This window comes from Nymphaea colorata, chromosome 10 (assembly GCF_008831285.2).
Source record: "Nymphaea colorata isolate Beijing-Zhang1983 chromosome 10, ASM883128v2, whole genome shotgun sequence".
NCBI classification, from domain to species: domain Eukaryota; kingdom Viridiplantae; phylum Streptophyta; class Magnoliopsida; order Nymphaeales; family Nymphaeaceae; genus Nymphaea; species Nymphaea colorata.
The window spans coordinates 10400768-10424283 of record NC_045147.1 but is presented as its reverse complement, the minus strand read 5'-3'; the positions used below and the strand labels follow the sequence as shown (position 1 = coordinate 10424283).

The 23516-nt window shown below is 38.7% G+C and overlaps 1 pseudogene; it reads right to left on the bottom strand.

Moving 5' to 3' along the window:
* Positions 1–6902: 6902 nt before the first annotated feature.
* On the bottom strand, positions 6903–23285 carry LOC116262600 (ABC transporter G family member 45-like; annotated as a pseudogene).
* Positions 23286–23516: the final 231 nt, after the last annotated feature.

Genomic DNA, 23516 nt, shown 5'->3' with positions numbered 1-23516 from the left:
CCATACCTGTTTTGTTTTTACCTTCATCGACCGAGGAAATTGAGATGCCAGCGGCCTTTTGAACATGAAGCTCCTTTATCATTTCAGCCAATTTCTCCAAAGTAATTTGATTTTCGGTGAGGAGGTGCTTTGATTGGCATGACTAGATCTACTGTCCCTTTTTTTTTATTGTGGCATGTGCTCTTAGAACATGAGTTCAACCTTTGTCAGGTTTTCCACGAAGAAACCAGCAAGAGTCTCGAGCATGTCCATTCCTTTTGCAAGGTGTACACTTAATTTTTCTACTATGTTGACGTTTAGATTTGAAGAATTTCTCACCGATGGTAGCATGAGCATTGTTGTTTGTAGCAAATGTCATCACATCCTCATTCTTTGTCACTTGGCTGCTATCAGCCAACGTGCCCATGGCCTTATGTCTAGACCCTTCTAGCATAAGAAGAGAGAAAACAGAAGCTAAAGAGAATAGTTCATGAGCCAAAAGAATTTGACTGTGCAGTTATTCAATGTCATTGGGTAGTCCGGCCAGAATCAAATGCAAACTTGTTCACATTGGTTTTTGGCCTTGGTAAGATCAGTGGTTAAGGGTGCATCAATATCCATTTCATCCCAGAAGATATTCACTAATAGACGACCAACCCTTCTTCAAACTTCCCCTTTTTTGTCCTAGTTGATACAAGAGGGCTTTGGCACTTTGCCAAATTTCTTCGGCAGTCTCAATAAATGTAAGACTGGCTGTAGTCCTTCGCTTCATAGAATTTATGAGCCAAGATGTCATTAGTAGCTCTCTATCCTTTGTATTTTGGATCACAAATGGGAGGTTTCTTGATACTACCATCAATATAATCTAACTTAAACTTTTCACTAAGAAATCGAGTAACCACCTTTGACCACGACAAGTAGTTGAAACCATTGAGCAAGAATTTGTAATTTTAAGATTAGGGTTACCTTGTTCATGGATGACAATATTGTGCATGGATCCATCACTAGTTTGAATGATGGTTGCTTCTCAGTTGTCAGTTCGGGTTTCCCTTTCTTGCTCCATTGTGTCCCACCTCTTGAAGCATGAGATATTTGTCTCAATTGAACTGTTTCTGCTTCAATACCATGATCGACTAAAAATGATAGAGATTGAGATGCTGAAAGAGATGATAAGAATATAGTTTACGTGGTTAGGCATGGAGCCTACTTCCACGAGAGAAAGAGAGAGTTTCCTTATTACTTGAGTTAATACAATCAGCTTGCCTTTGTAAATTAAAATTTAACAAGGCAAGCATATAACAGTACCATAAATAATGTATAAGTTGAGCAACTAATGAACCATTGCTCAACGTTCTGTTGATGCCTTCTATGAATAGAGTCTTGTCTTATACAATTGTGCCCAATAAATTAACTGCTCTCTGAATGTAAATTTTCCACCAAAAAGGTCAAGCTATAAAGTAACGATTTGACATAATGTGTCTATGTATTGAATAGGTATTTTCAACTAGAATGCATCTCATCTAGATGCATCCTGAGTCTCAATTATATGGATTCAAGGTTCAAACTTGAGGTTTGAAAGTCTGGCTAATGTGTTGACTGCCAATGGCTCAGGACAATGGGTCCGACTCATTTTCATACATACTCTGATGATGTGGAAATGGGTTCTTGGACTTAATCAGGATTTCATATGTATCATCAAAAGATCTCTAGGTCAAGGTCGTATCATGGGGTAACTTGTACTAGTATATCAAAGGGCACCGTTCCATAATTCTTGTTTAGGCAGTTCATATCATCCATACATAGTGTTTTGATCTAAGATTTCAATTGTTCTTTGTTTCAGCAGTAGCATATTGCTCCATGGAGATAAGGTCCAAAATATGGAATAAACAAGTGTTGCCATGACTCTACAATCCGGTCAATTTTGTTCCACTTTATCTCTCTTTCACGGCCACATGTCTTTTAGGCTAAGGAATGGAAAATCTTTTGCCTGATGCATGAATCAAATGTTTCATTTCATTCGGGAAAAACCATTTCTTTCTCAACAATATCTTTGTCATTTTATCCAATAGCGTTCCATTATTAGATAGGAACATATTTGATAAATACTGATAACTCTCGGATAGAGTATTAGAACGGAAAGATCCATTAGATAATGAACTATTAGTATTGGTTCTAAGCCATCTCTGGTGAATCAACAACTTGAAGTGCTTTTCTTGTGTATTCTTGATCAACTAGCGTTTATATATAGATGTAGAGAAGTAATAAGTTCCTTTGACGTCTCTTCATCTGCAAAAGATTCATAACGTGAAAACATAGAGACAAAGGACTGATCTTTGAATAGGAAAAAGAATTGATATGCAGGGTTCCAAATGAATTGGCTTGTTCAAAAAAACCCTTGTTCTTTGGAAGATCTATCTTATGTCTGGTACTACGATTCCCTTCTGCAAGAACTCTGAATCACTTTCTCGAAGCTTATCCTCTTTATGATAAATGATCCACTTGTCCCAAAATGACCTGACCCAATAGGAAAATCCCAATTTATTGGGCGTTTCGATACAATCAAATAGATTGCCATGAAGGCACCACAGTCTAGGAGCCCAAACTATGTGATTGAATAAATCCTCATCCTCCTCTACTTGTTTAGGTCGAGGGTTCCTTCTCCTTCCCCTTCTTCAAACCTCGATTCATATTTTTCATATAGAAATCTCTAATCAATGATAGAACATAATCCATTTTGCATCATATCTAACTGATTCCTTGGTTTGAACCGAAGAAGCAACGTCACTCGATCATTATCAAACTGACTGCATTCTATTTCTGTCCACGAATATCACAACAGAGCACTTTTTCATAGGCCATGAGCTAGATCAGAATCATTCTCAGTAAATCTAGAAGAAGTGATCCAACTTCGTTCATTGGGTCCAAGTGGAGACCAAAGATCTTGACTCTTGAGTGACTGATCCGATATAACAACTCAAAAGATAAAGAAGTACAATATTAATAATAACCAATTCTCAAGTGACCTAAATCTTCACTCTTGTCAGATCCATAAGCATAACTAAGGGAAGTGATTAGCAATGCAGGATTAAATTAATATATTTTTTTTGTACATTACGTCAAAATGGTGGAAACATTAATTAATGGCGGGCTTGCTTGCCTCCTGAGCAGGGACAGAGTTAGGTGTGGGCTACTGTCCATGTCAGCAACACTAGTTCCTGGAAAACTTTATTATGAGGGAGTTGGATTTGGGTCTGTAATCCCACACCAAACTCATGTCAATTCCCCATAGGCACCAAACCCAATTAAGGTTAGCGCCCCTTACATAAAATTTTCTGGCTCCACCACTAGTTCAGGTTCCCTTTCATTAGTTTCTTTGTCCGACTACTCGACAAACTATTCTTCTCTTAATAGAGTTTGACTATGGAGCAGGCAAGGGGGCCGGCAAGGGCTTTGGTCCCCTCTTTTCAGGTTTTAAAAATTTCAAAAAGTTATATGTAAACTTCAAAATTCTTAGTTTAACCCAAATAAAAAATTTGAAAATTTCTCTTTCAACCCTTGTTAAAATTTCGAAACTATTATTTGACCCCTACAACGACAAATTCCTAGCTGCACCCCTAGAGCTCAATCCAGCATGCTGGTAGGGTTGGTCAATAAATGGAGGAGGAGCGTTTGCGAAGAACATTATGTGGGAGCTAGGCACATTTGTCATGGATCTTCTTCAAAAAAGCAAGCATCGACTGCAATCAGGATTACTATACGTAATCTTATTCTATTTTGTCAATAAGGACTCGTCATCACAAGTACAATAGGAATCTCTCATAATAGTGTGCCATGTTGGCTTGCGTCCAAACGTGTAAGCTGAGATGAACCCTTTGCCCACCACGGGTTGTGCCAGGATTTTTTATCTCATGGGGTGGCGGGAAGGGGTGAACTTGCAATATATATATACACTTTAGATAGAATTTACAAACAACAGAATAGCAAAGTAAACATATATAGTGTACAATTTGCTAATGTCGTGAATGTGAAACACAATCTGTCTTACGACACATTTTAATAACTACTTCTGTGATTAACACAAAAACGAAATCTGTCCTAAATACTAGACATGTATGAAGCTTGTGTTGATATGTGACCCATGATTAATGTAAGCTCGCCCAACTTCATCTCTTTCATTTACTGATATCTCCCATTTAGGATATTGTTTTAGGTAACAAGGAATGCATCGGGTCTTAAAACTCTGCATATATTGATGTGTGAACTTGAGCTCTTCTGAACCTGGTAAAGTTTTGCTCAATTTCTGAATCAGTTACATGTTTTCCCTGCGGAGTTCAAATTGTCTATAAGAACCGGAGAATATTTTCTTAAAAAAACAAAGGAAAATGGTAGCCCAGATAAAGGCTTTGCATATACTTGTGCTCAGAATTACTTGTTATGGTCAAATGTTTTTTGAAAGGTTTTGCCTCCAAAAACCAGACTTTTTGGTGTCATCCAAACAACCTCTAAATCCCTTTTTGTTATTTATTATGAGCTTTTACCTCCAAAACCAGATTTTTGGTGTCATACAAACAACCCCTAAATATTTTTTTATTATATAATTTTGAAAAAGGAAAAAGAGAAAGAAATTTGTAAAAGATGAATGTTGTTTCAAATCACCTATTAAGTCAAAGAAAAGTTATGCAACAAACTTCACTTCCAAGCAGTGAACACATTTTAGAGTGTTTGGGATGTCCGGGCCTGAACGTGTTTCATCGTCTATATAGTCTTGTGTGGAAAGTACTTTGAATATTTTTGAGAAAGTAAAGGGATATAGATAGACATAGTATTGGCTCCTTTCTGCAATGAAAAAGATATGAGTCTCATTTTAAGTCGCATGAGCTTGTATCAGCCAGTTCAACCTCCTACTTGCCGGTATTTCAAGAAAATAATGATAACAAGCATTTTTTCATTTACGTCATGCAGAAACTGTATAATTCAGGCTTCTGAGACAGTAAGGAATCCAATACTTGAATTTAATTAAGTTTATGGATGCGGGGTTTGAGTTTGTCCATACGCACGCAGAGGCCGTCGAGATCTTGAAAAAAATACAATCCATATGGCAAACTTTTTCGTGATATGCAAAACTTCAGTTTATATGAGTAGGCACAGACTCGAGTGGACAGTCTATTTCTTGCATTTTGGCTTCTCAAGTTTATTATTTGAAGTTCCAACGAGAGGCATCTTTTATTAAGAAAGAATGAACATTAACACCTCTTCCACAATCTCCCTGCAAATCAGCCCTTGCTCCAACCATACCGACACCAATTCATTCTCTGATTCCTCCCACTTTATCACCATGTAGGCATTCTTATAGCGCTGTGCTCTTCTAACCTTGGAAAGTTCCTTACTGTCTCCTCCCCTCAACTTCCATGGCGCACCATAGCTTCTGGTAGACCACATGAAAGGATATGAGTCGACATTTTGTTAGGAATTTCTGACGAGAAAAGTCTTCCCCTTACACCAATGCTGAAACTCGGCACTAACTCTATGCTAAGGAACCCTCCTTCTACCAAACCTTTCAATCACAACTCCGTTACACCTTACTGTCAATTAGAATTGGTTTTCTAGGTAGATTTTCCTCTCTGTGACACATCTTGATTGGGAAGCCCATTCTCACATGCAACATATACAAACTAGAATGCTCTTGAACATTAAAACTCCAAGACCCAACCTCCATCTTCCTTTAGCATCTCTCATCCGCGCACAATATTCATAAAAGTGACTGCATGGCCCTTTCGTTTGCATTACCTCGTTGGATTTCAAACCAGCCAAGTTAAATATTTGGCCCGCATCCTATCGGAATCCTATTCCAGAATACCAGACAGGTAATATCTTTTCACCTCATACATACTGAATCCCACCTTCCTTGATTTACTGCTGCTCCCTTCCATTACAGCTTTCCTCTCTGCGTGAAAATCCTCTGTTCCTTCTATAGAACGACTGGTGCTGAAAATTAGGGCGCTGTTAGTAAACATAACTAAGGAAATGCCAAAGTGAACTCTGGCCTCTCAGAATCTAGATTTTGTTCCCAGCCGCCCTGCGTTTTAATCCCCTGATAGCTGCTTCCATAACCATCATAGAGAGGCCAAGGGGACACAGGGCCTCCTTGCTTCAAGCGTCTCCTACTCCAGTCCTCTCTATCATTTATAAGGATTGATGGAGTCGTTGTTCTCACATAACGGATCCCTTTACTAATCCAGGACTCCAACATCCATGCTTTTTCCAAAAAATCTCAAGATACTCCATCTTATGCCTTTGATAAGTCCATCTTGAGATGCATAATTTGTTATGCAGCCATTCTTCAACCAACCTATTAGATCTTAGGCCAACAAAAAATTGGTCATGAATTCATCCATCCTTTAGTAGTGCCCCTTGGTTCCGGTCAATTCTCCCTGCATGGATCCCTTGCATCCTAAGCACCATCACCTTCGAGATAGTTTTATAGATCATATTGCATAAAGCAATCAGTCTAAAACACTCAAGTCTCTTCACAGTTAAACTTCGAAATCAGCATTAACATGTTTCCTAATCACTCCTCACATTTATTGGAAAAAGTAGTTCAAGGGTCCACTCAAACCAAACCCCACTCTCCTTATCAAGACTGAAAGCGTATCTTCTAATCCCACTATTATTAGCACCTGAATTACAAGCCAAATATGAGCAAATGCACCGATAACTCATTTCACTTCCCCATCAATGTTCATAGCCGTCTGGCATCGGAATCACAGTGGGGGATAATCCATTGACAGTTCTTACTCTGACTGAAAAAAGGACGAATTTTTTCGTGTTAGGGGTCTGCCTCACATGCAAGAAAAAAGTAGATAGTATTAAACAAGAAATCTAAAACAAGATATGGAAAAGAAGTCCTCCCATCTTTGCAGATATCCACCAGCAACAGTGCTCAAATTTACTAAATATCGATGAATCAATTGAATCTTTACATTTGTACACAAATGAGGGGCGCGAAATTATTAGAAATTTCCAGTGAGAATGGGGGTCACCATTAAGACTTAATAACGGTGACTAACAAAGCAGAAATGCTCTTTCCAGATCTTCCGGAAACCAAAAATACATAACAGGGACCCCAACTATCATTTTAATACACTTGCGAAGACAAGATTTAAGCACGTGCCTCATCTCCTTTGGAAATTGAGGTACTTGATGCTGAAGGCGAAAACAAAGAGGAAGGTAAAGATGGCTGCAAAATGAAGTCCAAGAATGGGAAAGATGAAATCGTCCTTCAACCCCAGGTAGTCCCCCATGAACTCTCTAACTGTCTGCCCTTGCTGGTCAAACATCTGCACAATCTCTGGCCGATCTTTCAATTGGGTCACCATGAGGCCATAAACAGTCCACGCAGCAGGGTCCAACCAATAGTACCATCTGGTCCAGGAACGCATAATCTGCAGCACGAAAATTATCTCGTATTACTTCACCATGAACCAGTCATCTTTCTTAGAAACCGATAGGAGCATTAAAGGTTGTTAAATTAAGCTGCTAAGTCAACTACTCACTCAGTTTTTATAGCATTTGATATATCAATTTCCGGTGGCCAGAACATAAAGTTTAGTATTCAATAATTCTTTCTACACAATTGAATTCAGCTCAAAATAATGTTGGTAGAGCAAGTCACTTTAGTTCCCATGTAGAGTCTAACCTGAATATGTGAATGAGCCATCTTATTTTCATTGTCAATATCTTCAAACAAAATATGCCTTGCCAAGATAAGGAGTCCTAACAAACAAGTTCCAGCAGACGTCACAGGCAGGACCTTGATACATCTCAGCAGGGGAAATTTTGTGATGTTTTGCAAAAGCAATTTTTTTCATAGAAAATCTGACAACCATCAATGTTTTAAAAAACACAAACAATTAATAGAGCCGACAATAATAGAAAACTACAAAGAAACTGCTCATTGTAGCATAGTAAAATGTGACCATTTTGGGAAGGAGACCTTGATATATCTACGCGGGGGAAAATATTGTGTTAGAAAAGGGAGCTTTCCTCGTGGAAAATCCAAGAAAACATTACGATTGAGAAACACAAAAACTATTAATACAGCTGAGAATAACAAGAAACAATAAAAAGCTGTTCATTACAGCATACCAAAAACATGATGATTTTAGGAAAGAAGACAAACATAAAAACTTCACGTAAACTTCACCTTTTTCGAATATTTGGTAGAACAATGCAACATTGGTTAAATATGGGTAATATTTATGACATAAAGGTCAAATACTTCCATACACACAGGAGAGAGAAAGAGAGAGATCATACCGGCATGGGGATGAAGAAACCCGAGAAAAGGTTCCACAATACAAAGAAGAAGAAAGAGAGAGCTCCTGCCAACTCAAGGCTAGGCATACAAGATGCCAGCATCATCCCAAGAAGAGTGAAGTATATGAAGCCCAAGAAGATGAAGGATAAGAACCAACTAAACTTTATGAGTGTCCACTGGAACCCAACCATCGAGTACACAATAAAAGAAAAAAGTATCACTTGAACTATGATATAAGGGATCTCTGCGCCCACCTGCAAATCATTTCACAATCTGTAAAATTCTGCTGACAATGAGAAGGACTGCATCTATACATGAAAAGGGTCTTGTTACCTGAGCAATGGCATAGGGCACGGCTGAGTACATCCCAGACGACCTTTCTCTATAAAAAACACTTCTCTCAAGCCACACAATCGGTTGGACTGAAGAGCAGTTGACGAACCCCAAGAACAGAGCAGATACATACAGTACGCCAAGTATGTCAAATAAATACTGCTCTTTATGTCTGCAAGAAGACAGTTAAGTTGTGGTCACAGTCACGCTCTTGTGTGTGTGTGTGTGTGTGTAAGTGTGTGCAAGAGAGAGAGAGAGAGAGAGAGAGAGAGAGAGAGAGAGATTACAGCTTCAAACCAATGTTCCAAAACATGGTGCCAAAGAGAAGAGAAATGATAAGCGTGATAAGAATTCGGTTGAGGTTTTGTTCAGAGTTCCTCCAGTAAGACCACTGTTGTTTTAGGTAACAAGCAATGCATTGGGTCTAAAAACTCTGTGCATATCTTGATGTGAACTTGAGCTCTTCTGAACCCGGTGAAGCTTTGCTCAATTCCTGAATCAGTTGCATGTTTTCCCTGCGGAGTTCAAATTATCTATAAGAACAGGAGAATATCTTCTTAAAAAAACAAAGGAAAATGGTAGCTCAGATAAAGGCTTTGCATATAATTGCCATTACTTGTGCAGAGAGGAATGACAATAACGTTCAGAAAAATCTATTCCAAGCTCAAATTCCATATCAGTAGATGTAACATCCAACATCCATGCAGCAGGATTGGATCCATTTCTCATACTGGGGACTCCTGGAATTGACTGCCAATAAATTTATACAAATTAAATAAGAAATCAAGTTTTAATCATGTAAATTATTAGTAGCTAAAATACATATCTTCTTACTTCAAAACATCTAATCATATCCTGTGCTGAGCTACCCATAGGTCCGCTGTAAATGAGCTGCCCTCCTCTTTTCATAAGCAACAGCTGTAAACATATGCAAAGAATGTTCTGAAAACCTAGTTCAAGAAATAAAATGAGAAATACATAAATGAAAACCTTGGAACTAACACAGACTGATTAATCCAATAAATGGAACTGTTTTTTCTTGAAGGAAATTTTCAAATGCATCTAAGGATATGGTAATGCTAAAAAATACAGCATCTTTGCTTATCTTGTTAAAAACACATGCTTTTCACAGTTACCAAAAAAATCCATAAGCATATTTATGACGAGTTAATTGTTAAATTAGTAAAAAGTACCATTTTACTGCCTACAAAATGACGTGACAGCATAACTATTGTAACACATCTAGGTTTCCTTGTATAAAGACAAAAAGGTTTCATGTAGCTACTAAATATTAACAAAAGAAATAATCAATTTGAAAATAATTAGTCATGTATTAATATTATTGAATATAAACTATAAAGCTAAAGAGGCTAATACAAATTAAGGACTTGAAATTTGTCATTATTGAGTGCATTTTCAGTCTTTTGATCACATCAACCCCAGCTTAAGTTAGCAATAGACTAGGTTTATTGAGAGAAGGTTATTTATTATCAGGTGCAAAAATTTAGTTGTATCAAAAGGTTTCTTTCCTTTTTTTTTTTTTTTTAATTATGGCCAAGGATTTAGGCTTTCTGTTTAAGTCGCCCTTTTTAATACATTTAAAAATTAAGAAATGAAAATGGCCATCAGGCTGCCTCTAAATAGAAGCTGCCCCAGTTATCATTTGATGGCTCCGATCTGTTTACGTTGCCAAACTAATTTCCCAAATATGACACACTGTGCATGATTTCAAAAGTCCCAGCTGCAGGAATCTTTTTTTTATCAAAGGTCTTGGCAAATAAGACATCAAGTAAAGGAGTTAAGTGGCAAGCCTACTTGCAGGCTTCAAGGAATTATGTATAACTTCATCTACCTCATCAAATGTTTCAAAAGTCTGTATGTTAGGTTGGTGAATCGTGCAAACGACCATACGACCAGTATCAGCAGCTCTCCTAAAGTCCTAATTGCTCTCATGACAATGCTGGCAGCAGGTGTATCAAGCCCTGTTGTTGGTTCGTCGATGAGGATTATGGAGGGATTAGCCACCAGCTCCACGGCTATGGTAAGGCGCTTGCGTTGGTCAGTACTGAGACCAAATGCTCCAGAAACACCCACTAACGAACCCTTCATTCCCTTCAACTCCACTAATTCCATTTTAGTCATCCACGAACCTCGGCACCAAAACTAATACCTGTAAAGCTCATGCTTACACTTTAATAATGTTAAAGAGTTTTCTTGAATTAGTAGGGGGTGAAGGTTGGAAAACCCAGCTAAACGTGCAAACAAGAAGAAAATGGATTCAATATTGAACCCAGACCAAATTAACTGAAAAATTAACAACTATATAGTCTTAGCATGAAAGGAATCAGTTGGCTTAAGATTACAAAATTTTGTAATAAAATCTATCCATGACAATGATCAATGGCTAACGTTATGGCCATCAATGGTTACCTCATCAGTGCTCTTATAGGCGTTCAGTCCCAATATCATCATAAGGTTGTAGTGTTGGGACCAATGTTCAGTGCATATAGCCTCATGCAATGAAAACTTGCCTGAGATTCTATTGGAATGCTCTTCATTTGGTAAATGAAATGACAAATTGTACATAATCCAAATCAAGGATTTGGAAGCCACATGTTTAGTTGTACCACCACCCTTTGGTAATTGGTATCAGCAACCAACTGAATTGGCATATTTTTGTCTATTATTACCTACAAACTCAAAAAATGCTTGTATGGGAATGATAAGGTGTTCATGTCGGGGTTTCTACTTACTGTCAACAGAGATAAGAACTAGATTTGATGAGTTGGAAAAGGCTTCCAATCTCATGTAATTTCCTTAAGCTTGCCACATCTAATCCTCCAAACAGTATCTTCTGTCGGGGATTCAATGCACAAGCTCCAAGATAATGACTACAGGGACCCAAACAGAACCCAAATATAGCTAGTCCATACACTCAATGGTAGATAGATCCTTGGACTGAAATACCAAAATGCACACCAGAAACCAATCAAAGTTTAACAAATCAAAATCTTAGTAGAGAGAATTACATTTTTAGTTTCAGATGTGACCTCTGAAGGCAGTCGAAGTGATGCAGAAAAAAGAAGGGATTCATAAACGGTAATATAAGGAGAATGCAGATCATTCTGCTCACAATAGCCAAAGACCCTGGAAAAAGTTTCTTGCTTCTTTGGATGGCCAGCAATGGAAACCTTTCCCTCTACGATTCCTCCAGTCTTTCTTCCTGCCAAAACATCCAATAATGTGGTCTTACCAGCACCAGTCTCTCCCATTAGTGCTGTAAGGGAAGCAGGTCTGAGGGCACCGCTAACATTTTTCAACAAGTGGAGCCTCTTCTCCCTTGAACCATATTTCCTCATCTCCTGATTTTGCAAAGAAAAAAAATGCACACAGGAGAAAACACAGAACCAGGTCAACTTAGATGCTGCTTGACTGTAACGTCACACTGGATTCTGCTAATATTAACAATCCTATCCATCTTAATTGTTCTCAAATAACAATACGACAACAGAAATTCAGAATTAGCCAATAAGTTAGAAAATGTACCGAAGGCATGTCAACATAGTAGTCTATATTCTTGAAAACAAGAGTGAAATGTTGGACAGGTAACGACGTCTGCCACTCAGGAGATCCATTCATCAAGCATAAGAGGCTGGTACCATGTTGGGCATGCACTTCAACATTATCAGCCGTAGTTGCAAAATTTGCATGAGCCTTTTGTGGAGCTACAAGAACCATAAAATATTTATATTAAAATGGACCACAATATTTTGCTGATTCCTATTATGTAAGTGCACAGGACATGCACGTCATGTTCAAAATGCAAGCATTAATTTCCTTTGAAAAGTAAGATTTCCTGGGAAATGCTACAGGTTCTCACCCTTGAGATAGGTCAACGCAATTGCACTAAGCATGTTGAAGAACAGGCAGAAGTTACAGAGGGCTCCAATGCTGACCCAAAACAAATATGACTCTGTAAACATTCCTCTTATTTTGAGGAAAGTCTTGCCAATTGACTCTCCATCTGTGGCACTCAATGTAATTGGCTGCACAAGGTAGCATAATCATGACATCTTCAAATGCAGATGGAATTGACTGTCACAGTTAATATGGCAAGGTTGTTACTGGCCGGGACACTCCTCCCACTAGGGTACAGCCCCACCCACTTAAACAACATCTCAAGTTCAAGTTTGCAGTCAAATTATAAGCTAAGCAAATAAAAATCCCAAACTGACCAGCATATTTAAAAAGGGTAAGTGGAACAAGTCTGACATAAAAAATATTTGAAAACAGTTAGGTTTGTTGAGTCAGGTTGCATATCAGATACAGATCAAACTCAATACTCCTAATTGCTCCCATACCCAAACAACAGTTCAATCATAAATTTCCAATATCTCCACGCATGGATACATAATAAAATGTGCATTTGTCATCATAATGAACGAAAAGCAGATTGGGCAAAACAGCATACGTTAACTGCCAACATATAAGTTAGTTTCTTGTAAAAATCTGCAAAGAGGACAAGCAATTAATTGCGGCTTTTATGCCATACTGAAAAATATTGGTGATATTTGGAAGTACTGCACAAAATTATTGTTAAAAAAAGAGCAAAGATAATTTCCATCTAAACTATTGTGGTATTTTAAAAACAACTAAAAAGGCAACGTTGCTATAACATGTCAACATTTTCCGTTTTTCCCCTTCTAGAAAAAAGAAATTCTCTTTGTAGTTTAATGTATACTTTCCATTTTTTTTTCTTTATAATTTTAAAAATTACTTTGTTTCTTTGCCAATACCTTTATAGGAAATGTAGTTAAAAATTTGTAATTTCATGTTTTTTATTTTTCTTTATTTTTGAATTTACAAGATCTTGAAAATTTTTGAGAAACAAATGCTGAATTTCTTTCCCAGAATTTTCCAAGAATGACTTTTTTTTTTTCTTACACACTCCCTTAGCCAAATCAAGCTCATCTTATCCACCTTTCTCTCCTAGCAGCAGTTTTTTCTGCAACCTGGAGTATGCAGTCAAGGCTTAATCCTAATAAGCACCCATCCTCAGCTTCAACTTGTTTACTACCCCTGATTCCAGTAGTAATCCCATCCACATACTTTGTTGTACAAGCATGTGCAAGAGACTCGAGCTGTGCAGTTTGTAATAATTTGCAGGTGATTTAGCTACAACAGAAAAAAAAAATCTCCACTTACCATGCTCCATCTTTCATCCAGGAACTCATTAACAGCTATAGCATTTTGAGCATATGTTGCAGGAGATAACCAGAAACCCCAAATCCACCATGGATGGATATCATCTGACACATGATAGAGTTACAAAGTTGAAGCTCAGTCTCTCCAAAAGATACATAAATACTTTGGATCAAAAATTAAATGTGAACTAAGGTAATGAAAGAAGCACCAACTAAAAAATATTTTATGGCTTGTGCCAAGTGCAGCCACCACAGTAAACATCAATCATGTTTGAAAGGTGCAAAACATATCTCCTTCATTTAGAAATTTCTGGGATTGAGAAAAATCCACGGGCAATTAGTCCACTGTCAGGCTAGGCATCACATCTTCTGTGAAATGCTATGTAACATGGAATATTTAATAATGAGTCGACACGACGTGGGTGTGAGACTGTGAGTGTGGTTGCAAGTGCAGCAGGTGTTTTTCATTGAACCGTTGATAGATTTTTTTTCATTGAATCATTGATAGAATCAGCTCGTTAATTGTTAATTTTTGTTTTTTATAGAAAATTATATATACTTGTTACACCCACACCCAGATCCACAGTATACACAAGGTGAAATGTGATTGCATCCGATGTTCGATTGTTCATCCATTTTTTTGTATAAGTTGGTGAATAAGATCATGTAATATATTTATTGTGTGCCACTGGCCATTTTCACATTCTCAGTGAGATGCAGAGATGTGGAATGAACAATATTAATGTTCAGTTACAACTAGTATGACCTGATCTGCTCTCAAAAACATCTTGGAAGGGAGAAAAGAACATACCTTTAGAAATAACAAAGCCACCAAGAACGAGAACTGTGACAAGGATGGCAGTAGCTATTATATTGGCCACAACTTGGGTCCTTGCAATTGCAGCAATGAAGCGATTAAGAGCAACAGAAGATTCTTGTATGCAACAACATGCCAAGAATAGCTGGAACAGACTGCATGGAGTAACAAAAGACTCAGTAAGGTGCAAGGAAAATTCTACAGAGAAAATGGTGCTTGTTACCATTGCAATACACAAGACTATTTTAGAGTTATTTGCTGTCAAATCCTGTTCGAGATTTCAAAAGATTGGATTTAGATCTGACTTTAGACACACTGACACCTCACTAATTTGGTTTGGTAAAGAAAGAAAATACAATTGATTATTTATAACATTATAAGATTCAGACTGTACATGCAGATGCGATATAAATAGGTACATGATTGATCATCCAACACCAGTAATATAAAATAACAGATAATTAGCTGATGCAATAGTGATTCAGCATTATGTTTTCCTCATCCAACTGCAGACCTGAGTGGGTGACAGACGATTAAGTCAGACTACTAATGTCTAAATCCATCCTATTCCTAACATTTATCTGCCTTCATTTTGTGGGAAAAGGTGGGCCGAGTTAGCAGCACGCTGACACTGGATTTAAACATGCATATATGTCAGTTTGTCATTCTCCAAAGTGCCTTTAGAATTAAAAAAGGTCAATGAATAATCATATAAAGGAGTGAAAGTTCACAACCTGGATCCTGGTGCCACTGCTCGAATGACAACAGCAAGAGTTACACTAGCCAAAGCAATATGAAAGGTTTTAAGAAGGAAAAAGAAAACCTCATGGGGTTTTGGCATAGTGGAGTCAGGACACAGCTGCTCGAATGACAACAGCAAGAGTTACACTAGCCAAAGCAATATGAAAGATTTTAAGAGGGAAAAAAAAATCCTCATGGGGTTTTGGCATAGTGGAGTCAGGACACAGCTGCTCGAATGACAACAGCAAGAGTTACTCTAGCCAAAGCAATATGAGCTCTATGGACATTAGCTTTCTGCACAAGTGGAAGCATGTATAGGTGTTGGAGTATAAAGCATAATTCTTGTTGTATATGTTTCATAAGTTTCCGTAGAGCAAATTTTTGTAAGGCATGTGCTAAATTTTATGTTAAGATTGTCTATTTTAAATAAGAAAATGTACATATTTCTGTATGTTGTTGCAAAAAATGTAGGAAGGCTTTCTCCAAACCATGTAAGATTCCTTGTGTTTTTGCTTATTGTTTTTTATTGTTCTTTTCTCGTTAATTCCTAGTTCCTACCTAGTGATGGGGTACTAGCCACAGGGTTTTACAACCCTGGGCGAGTGATTGCTCTCTTGACTTAGGTGTTGTTCCCTCATGTAGAAAACTTTTTCTAGTAAAAGGAAAAAAATCACTTATAAGTTATAAATGACATAGTTGGAAAGTAAACATATAAGGCAAAAAATTGTCTGACCACATACTACAAAATAGTGTAAAAATTTGTGAGTCACTTTAATATTTGGACAGCCAAAATAACACAACGTGCACCTTCTGAACCATCATGTTTATCATGATAGCAATATTTTATTGACTATGCAGTGTTAACACAAGGGTTTGTCACTTTTACAGATTATCCCTATTGCTTCATTTTTTTTTAATGTTTACTTAGGGGAAACCGCCTTTAGCGTAAGCCTCCAACCCATACCCTTATGCTTCCAAGGTTCTGGCTTACTTCAGGGTTAGGGTGGAGCTTTGCACCTTTTAAGAAACCGAAAAAAAAGTCATAAGTGCATCATAAGAATGAGTGTACCTGGTTGGAGAGCGAGAGAAACCAATAGAAAAGTAGGTTATCAGCACTCACATGGTAGATTCAAACAATGTAATGGGTACATGAAGAAATGCCGCTGGTAGTAAGAAAGCCCATCCCGGGTAAGACTGCAAATCTCTCTGCTTATAGAACACAGGCAGCCTCATGATCATCATGGTGAGTTCAACCACACCATTGAACATCAGCACTACTACACCAGCATAGATGGCACCCAGCAACCTGGTAAGATCATCCTCAATTGGTATTATCTCCTCCTTCCCTCGAGAGAAGGTTGCTGTTACAATAGCAGCCAACAGCAAGATTTGCACATATTTGAATATGTATGCTGCACTGTTCCTCTTCAGCAGCAGCAGTTCCCTTGACAAACTTATCTTGAATATGTCCCTCTTCCTTACAACTGATGACTCTGATTGCAAAGCCATCGGTTCTCCTTTAGATGCAGATTTTTGTAGCTCAGCATAATGAAACTGATCCATATTGTATGACTTGAAGGACTTTGCAAATTCACGGCACATAACATGCTTGTAGCGTTGGTTCTTGCCAGCCCAGTATTGTGGTAGGATGCATTCCAGAGGTCACCTAAAGAAGGCACTCAGCTTGTTTAAGCGGTCATCTTAAGTTTGCATAGAATTAGACTATATAATTCGAACTACTTTCAGTTCACGATGTAGTTACATAAGAAAAAGTAAAAACCTATTTCACCATTTGAAGAAAGCATCTGCTTCCTAGCTTGCAAATGCTGAACGATACCACCAAGTCCTTCAGAGTTAGCATATGTATGCATGCATATGTGTGTTTGTGTGTGTGTGTGTGTGTGTGTTACAAAGTACCAATTAATACAAGTCTCAAGCAAAGGGGAAGATTTCCAGGTATTCATATCACACAGGATTCCATCACCTTGTCCACAACAAAGTATCATTTCAGGATCGATATCAATTCTTTTCTAGTAGACGATACTTGACGGTCAGAAAATATGCAAATGAATATTGACCACAAGCATTATCGTGGGTCTCAAAGCATGGACGCAAAAGCAGATAATCGTGTATTCGCTAGGAATTAAACCTGATGTCGTGTTTTTTTATGTGAAACACATTCTTTTAAGTCATGAAGTTTCAGCAGATTGAACACACTTGTCATTTTTTAACTCTTGAAATACATGCTCTCAGTTCACAATTGCTTGCTTGCAAGCCCCATTTCTGACGAATGGCTTATGCTGATCACATATGCAGGATCCGACTGACTAGTTTGATGTACCAAAAAATTAATAAAAGGAAAATATGACATGTAAATTGGCCCCAAAGCTTAGCTTGCACGTGAAAAGACAAAGGCTGGAAGAGTGTACCTCTAAGAGGAAATCAGGCACGTTCTTTTGAAGGGGGCACTCGAATCCCATGGACTCAAAAAAATCGAGGGCCTTCTCCCTTGGACCTTGGTACATGATCTTCCCTTCGCCTAAGAGTATGATGTCGTCAAAGAGCTCAAAAGTTTCCGTCGATGGTTGCAGCAGTGTGACCACCACCGTTGTATCCATGAGATGAGCCATCTCCCTGAGAAAACCGACAATCTTATACGTTGTGGAACTGTCCAAACCGTTCGATATCTCGTCCATGAAGAAGGCTCTGGCAGGGCCAACCAACATCTCCCCTGAAATGAAGCACAACATTTTTTTGGATACCATTTTCTACGGACTTTCAACCCCTATAGCCTCGGGAAAACCCTAGAACCACGACCCACAGGTTTACTACGAAACGGGATCTCCTACAGCTGAATGCAAACACAAAGATGCGGAACAGCCAATGTTAGTCCTGATGACAAATTCAACTCCAAGCTCAACACCCTAAGTCCTAAAAAACCGTCAACAGATAGCCATCATCGTGAAACTCTTCCTCGCTCCCCTCTTCCCTCGAGGTTGAGAGCGCCATAACCTCCTCCCTCGAGAAAACCTCACGGCGAGGGAGAGACAGTCTCTACCCTCCACCATTAGATTGTGCGAAGCTGCTTTCGCCCCTCCACCATTAGATTGTGCGAAGCTGCTTTCGCCCCTCCACCATTAGATTGTGCGAAGCTGCTTTCGCCCCTCCACCATTGCATCTGACATCAGACAAAAGACGGCCCTCCCAACGCCCCATCCTCTCCAATAACCGTTTATTTCCCCTTCTATCCCCTTCTTCAAGAACGCGTCCTAGGTATACCTCCCCGAACCTCCAGTCTCTCGCCGTGGTCCCGAAGCACGAACTCGGTCGAACAGCTAAGAAATCCGCCATCGCCGCCCGAATCCCCAGTATGATCCGCCTGCTCTTCAAACAGAAGAAGCGCGGGCTTTTCCAACGGGCTCCTGCAGCCGTTGGTAGGAGGAGGCGGCGGGAAAGAAGAAGAGCGGAAGTCTGCTGGTTCGACCGTTGGACGCTCCGCGGGACCTCGACCATAACTCGCAGTTTTATAAAGTACAACGCCGTTTCATCAAAACCTGGACTTAGGTGATGCCCGAACCCGTCCCAAGAACACGATAAAATGTTTGCAAACGGATTTGAATCCGCCAAATGTACAAAAGTTGAACGGGTCAGAATGGTGTTTGGGTGAAACTTCAGAACCAGGTTTTAAATCAAAGCTTAAATAAGGTTTTTGAAAGTTTTAAATCAAAGCTTAAACCAGGTGTTTAGAGTATTTGGTTGCCATTTAAGCTAGGCTTGAAGGAAACCCAGTTTTCACAAAACATTGTTGTGTAAAAGGAAGTAAAAAACCTGGTTCTTTACTTTATGTTAACACTCAAAACAAAAAAACAAAGTTTTCACAACTCATTAAAAAAAAACATAATTTCATAAAACTTAGTTTTTCCAAAACTGGGTTAGAGGAGGGTGATATCTATATTAAGTTTGTCCCGGTTCTATGTTTAGGATTTCTTTGATGGTCTGGGACTTGAGATTTATTTGTGTGATCTTTTAGTATTCTAAAATGTAATTTTAGGATCTCATTGAAAATGAGGTTGTGGCTATTTTGTTCTGCTCCTTTACCAGTGGGCATTGGAGGTGGATCCACTTGTGGACTTGTGCTGCCAATTGCTCACATGAGCCAACTGAATTTAATCTACTTATATATTGCTTCCTCTACATAATTTAGTTTATGACATATTGCTGCCCCTTACATATAAGAATTTTCTTTTGTAATATCACTTTAACTGCAAATTTCTATTCTCAACCTCGCTACTATGTATTGCCTGAGCCTTTCCTTGTAATGGTTAGAGAGAGAGAGAGAGAGAGAGAGAGAGAGAGAGAGAAAAGGGAGACACAAGCAAAGGATTTGGTACCAATGCTAAGGCGCTTTATCTGGCCTCCTGAGATCCCTCTCCTCATGTGGTCACCTACGATTGTATGTGCACAAGTAGAGAGGCCAAGCATCTGAAATAAATCATAAGCATCAACCAGTGCATTATGAGCATAAAAATTCTCCGAAACGCCTTTCCTTTCTTGAAACAAGTTTTAACAAGGTCCTCATATGCTAATAAGCCACATTCCATGCCGCTTAGTAATAAAAAACACGTTTGTTGAGAACACTGAGAATCAAAAGCGGTCGCTTGGCAACAGCAACACACTGTTACTGTTACTGTCTCGTAAATATATTCCAAAAAATATGATAGATTCATAAAATACTAATAAGTGTTTCATGAATCTGCACCATTCTTTAGAACACATTGATGAGATAGTAATAATATGTTACTATTGCCAAACGGCTTCAAAGTCACAGGGTTAATTGCAAACATGGCTACCTCGATCATGTAATGCGTGGCTACATCCCTTCCATTAGCTTCGGCAGCCTGCAGAAGAAATTCACATCACAATATAAATATAAAGCTGATTGTGGCTTATTAGATGAAAGTGCAAAAGAATAATTGTGATATTAAACACAAAATACTTACCTTAATAAGATTATCAATTCTGGGATCAGGTCTGGCCCCCGTTTCTTTTTCTCGTATTGAAATTTCATGTAGAATTTCTTCAAAAAGACAGTCAGAAACATGGGCAGTGAACAAGTTTGCTTCTCTCTCAAACTTTTACGAGGAATGAAAGTTATCCTACTTTGTCTCCATAAAACGCCAAAAAAAAAAAAAAGAAAAGAAAGAAAAAACTTCAAAATGTCAAGATTAATAACTATATATATTGACATGCTACATATAGATTAATTCAGTAGATCGATCAAGGAAATTAAGCTGAGAATTTGGTCCCCCAGACTCTGACCAGAAAGTGTGCAGGCACCACCAAACAAACCGTGCGAGAAGTCGAGCGTCTCGCTGACGGTGAGCTCGGCCTGGTGACAGTCATACTGTCCCACGTATGCGCTTGCCTGCTTCGGCACCGAACCGTTGTATGTCACCCTCCCTTTGACCTCCACACCTGGTTCCAGCTTTCCAGCCAGTGCTCGAAGCAGGGTTGTCTTTCCTGAACCAGGCCGTCCTAGGACAAGAACCATCCTGACAACATGGACAGACCATATGATATGAACATAAAGTCCGGGTTAGAATGAATATGTTTGGATCTTAACCTTCCTAAATTAATGCGGAACATGATTGAAAGATTGGCTGATCCGATCCAGAATGAGTTCAATGGAACAGGAAAACATTAACTAAATCTGAATCGAGTGCTTATCACATACCTACCATGGGGTTGTGTTCTCTGTTAGCTCTGGATTAGTTAATTTTCATATTTGAATCTGATTAATGGAACCGGATTGGATTGTTAATGCGCTCATACTTGCTTACTGGCCGGCCGGCCAGGGCCTGTAAGGTCCAGGACCAATAAGTGGGAACAACGCCCAAATTAAGGGGTGCCAACAGGTTGGAGAGCTACCACTGAGATTTTGGTGGCATGTGTCCAGATCTGACCAAGGAAATCCAAAACCTGATCCAGATCTGGGTCTCAGTGGATACCTCCAACAAAAGAAGAACACCATCCACAGGACCCGAACCATGCCTCGCAAAATAATGTTGTTTTATCCCTTCATATTGGAAAAAAGTATGCATATGTTAATCAGACAGAGCTAATGCAGGACCTGGATCTGACATGAAATTTCATAAATCGTATCCTATCTATTAACTAGACCTATATAAACCTGACCAGAGCAATACTTTATCCAACCACCTATTATACCAAGAGAACTAGTATTGGATCTGACGTTATTTGGTACCCATGGGATATATGTGTTCTGGATCCTGTCAGCCTGGGTCCGGGAAGTCATACCGAGATGGCTTGATGATGCCTGATAAGTCGTCCAAGAGTTTCACAGTCCTCCTTTTGTCCCCAAAAATTTGAACGCAACCCATCAGAGTTTCCTGCAGACGCATGAAAATTCTCATGTGAACTCATCATAATACATCAAAAATGCTCCACAAGGGCAGATAAGAGCTCTGTCCATCCGTCTAGGACATCTGGGTGAAGACCTTCAGGTTGAAAGGTCGTCAATAGTTCTTCAATATTTGTCAACAACGTGGCGCTAACAAGTTTTGATATTTATTGGTTCTCATATTCTAAAACTTATATGTGCACATAATCTAAGTAAGAAGAAGTTTAAACTAAACAACGAAACTGGTGCCATAAACACTGGATCTCATATAAATTCAAAACCAAGTATAAATGTCATCCAAGTCAAATTTGGATGGCCCAACTTCCATGTAGGCAGAAAGAGTATTTTATTCTACTGTTTGGCTAAGAGCTGAAGTTCATACTCTCCCAAAATATCATGCTTTTGGTGCTTCCAGTGATGTTTCTACTATGTTTCATATCAATATCATCTTTTTAGCATAGAGAGTTGATATCACAGAAACTTGAAATGAAAACTCTCTCCCTCCCAACCTCCACCCTATCTATTGCGCCAACCTCCTTGGGTATATATTTTGGGTATATATTGCACAACTTCACAAAGGTCAATTGAAATTGTAATACAATTATCACACACCTTTCATTTCCTTTAAAATTATATGAACTGGAGTCGAATAAATTAACAACCACTTGCGGTTAACAACCAGAAGGCTCCATTACTGCTTCCAACATTTAGAGTTAGAGAAAACTTGCACCTGGAGCCACCATTATTGTACGTGGCCTTTTACACCTAATTTTACAATAAAACTTGGCTGTCCTCCAGCTGCAGGAATTTTAGAAATTTGGGCAAATGGAAGAATATCCAGAACTCAATAATAGAAAGTGTATCTCTCATGTTTACATGCTCAATAATAGTCCGCCGAACCTCGACCCCACAGAAAAATAACATTTATGTGGCGCGGACCAGTCATGCTTGAAAAGTCATTCCTACTTGGTTACAACTTCTCTCATTATGTTGATCTCAGGGTGGATCATCAGCATGACAATACGTGTAGAGTCAAGAGACGACGATTACTGAGAGCTGACAATAAACCTACTAAAAGTACCTGCAGAAAGTTAACTGTAGTATTCCAGAGATTGGGAGGAGCTCTTCTTCCTGCCTCATGTTCCTGAGCTTCCACAGTTAGCTCCTCAAATCGAATTTCGATCTTCGGCAGAGCAATATCCAGACTACCAAGAAGAGAAAAGATGAGAAGATATTAGTCTTGAAGAAAAAAATGCACAATTTCCAGTTGCTATAAGATGCTGAACATTGCCGAGAACTCATGATCGTTTCACCTATCTAGCCGAGACCTCAGCCGAGCAAGGAACTGTGCTTGGTCCTCCTGCAACATTCCACCTCCACATTCTTCGTCACGGGAGCCTTCGTCGTGCAAAATCTCCGGCTTCGTTCTGTTGTCATGAGCCATCACGAGTTCTTACTGGAGAAGATACTCTGCTGTCTATACGAGTCGATACGGTAGAGCACCAATGTGCTATTTATACAACTATTTATACAGCCTGCATGTAGGGCCGAGCCAGGGAGAGGGGGGAAGGCCACGTAGGCATTGGCCCCACCTCAAAAAAAAAATTTTAATTTAAATTTTCACATAAAAATCTTAAAAAATAATATTTCAATTCCAGACAAAATTTAAAAACTTTAATTCCATCTCATCATGAAAATTTTTTT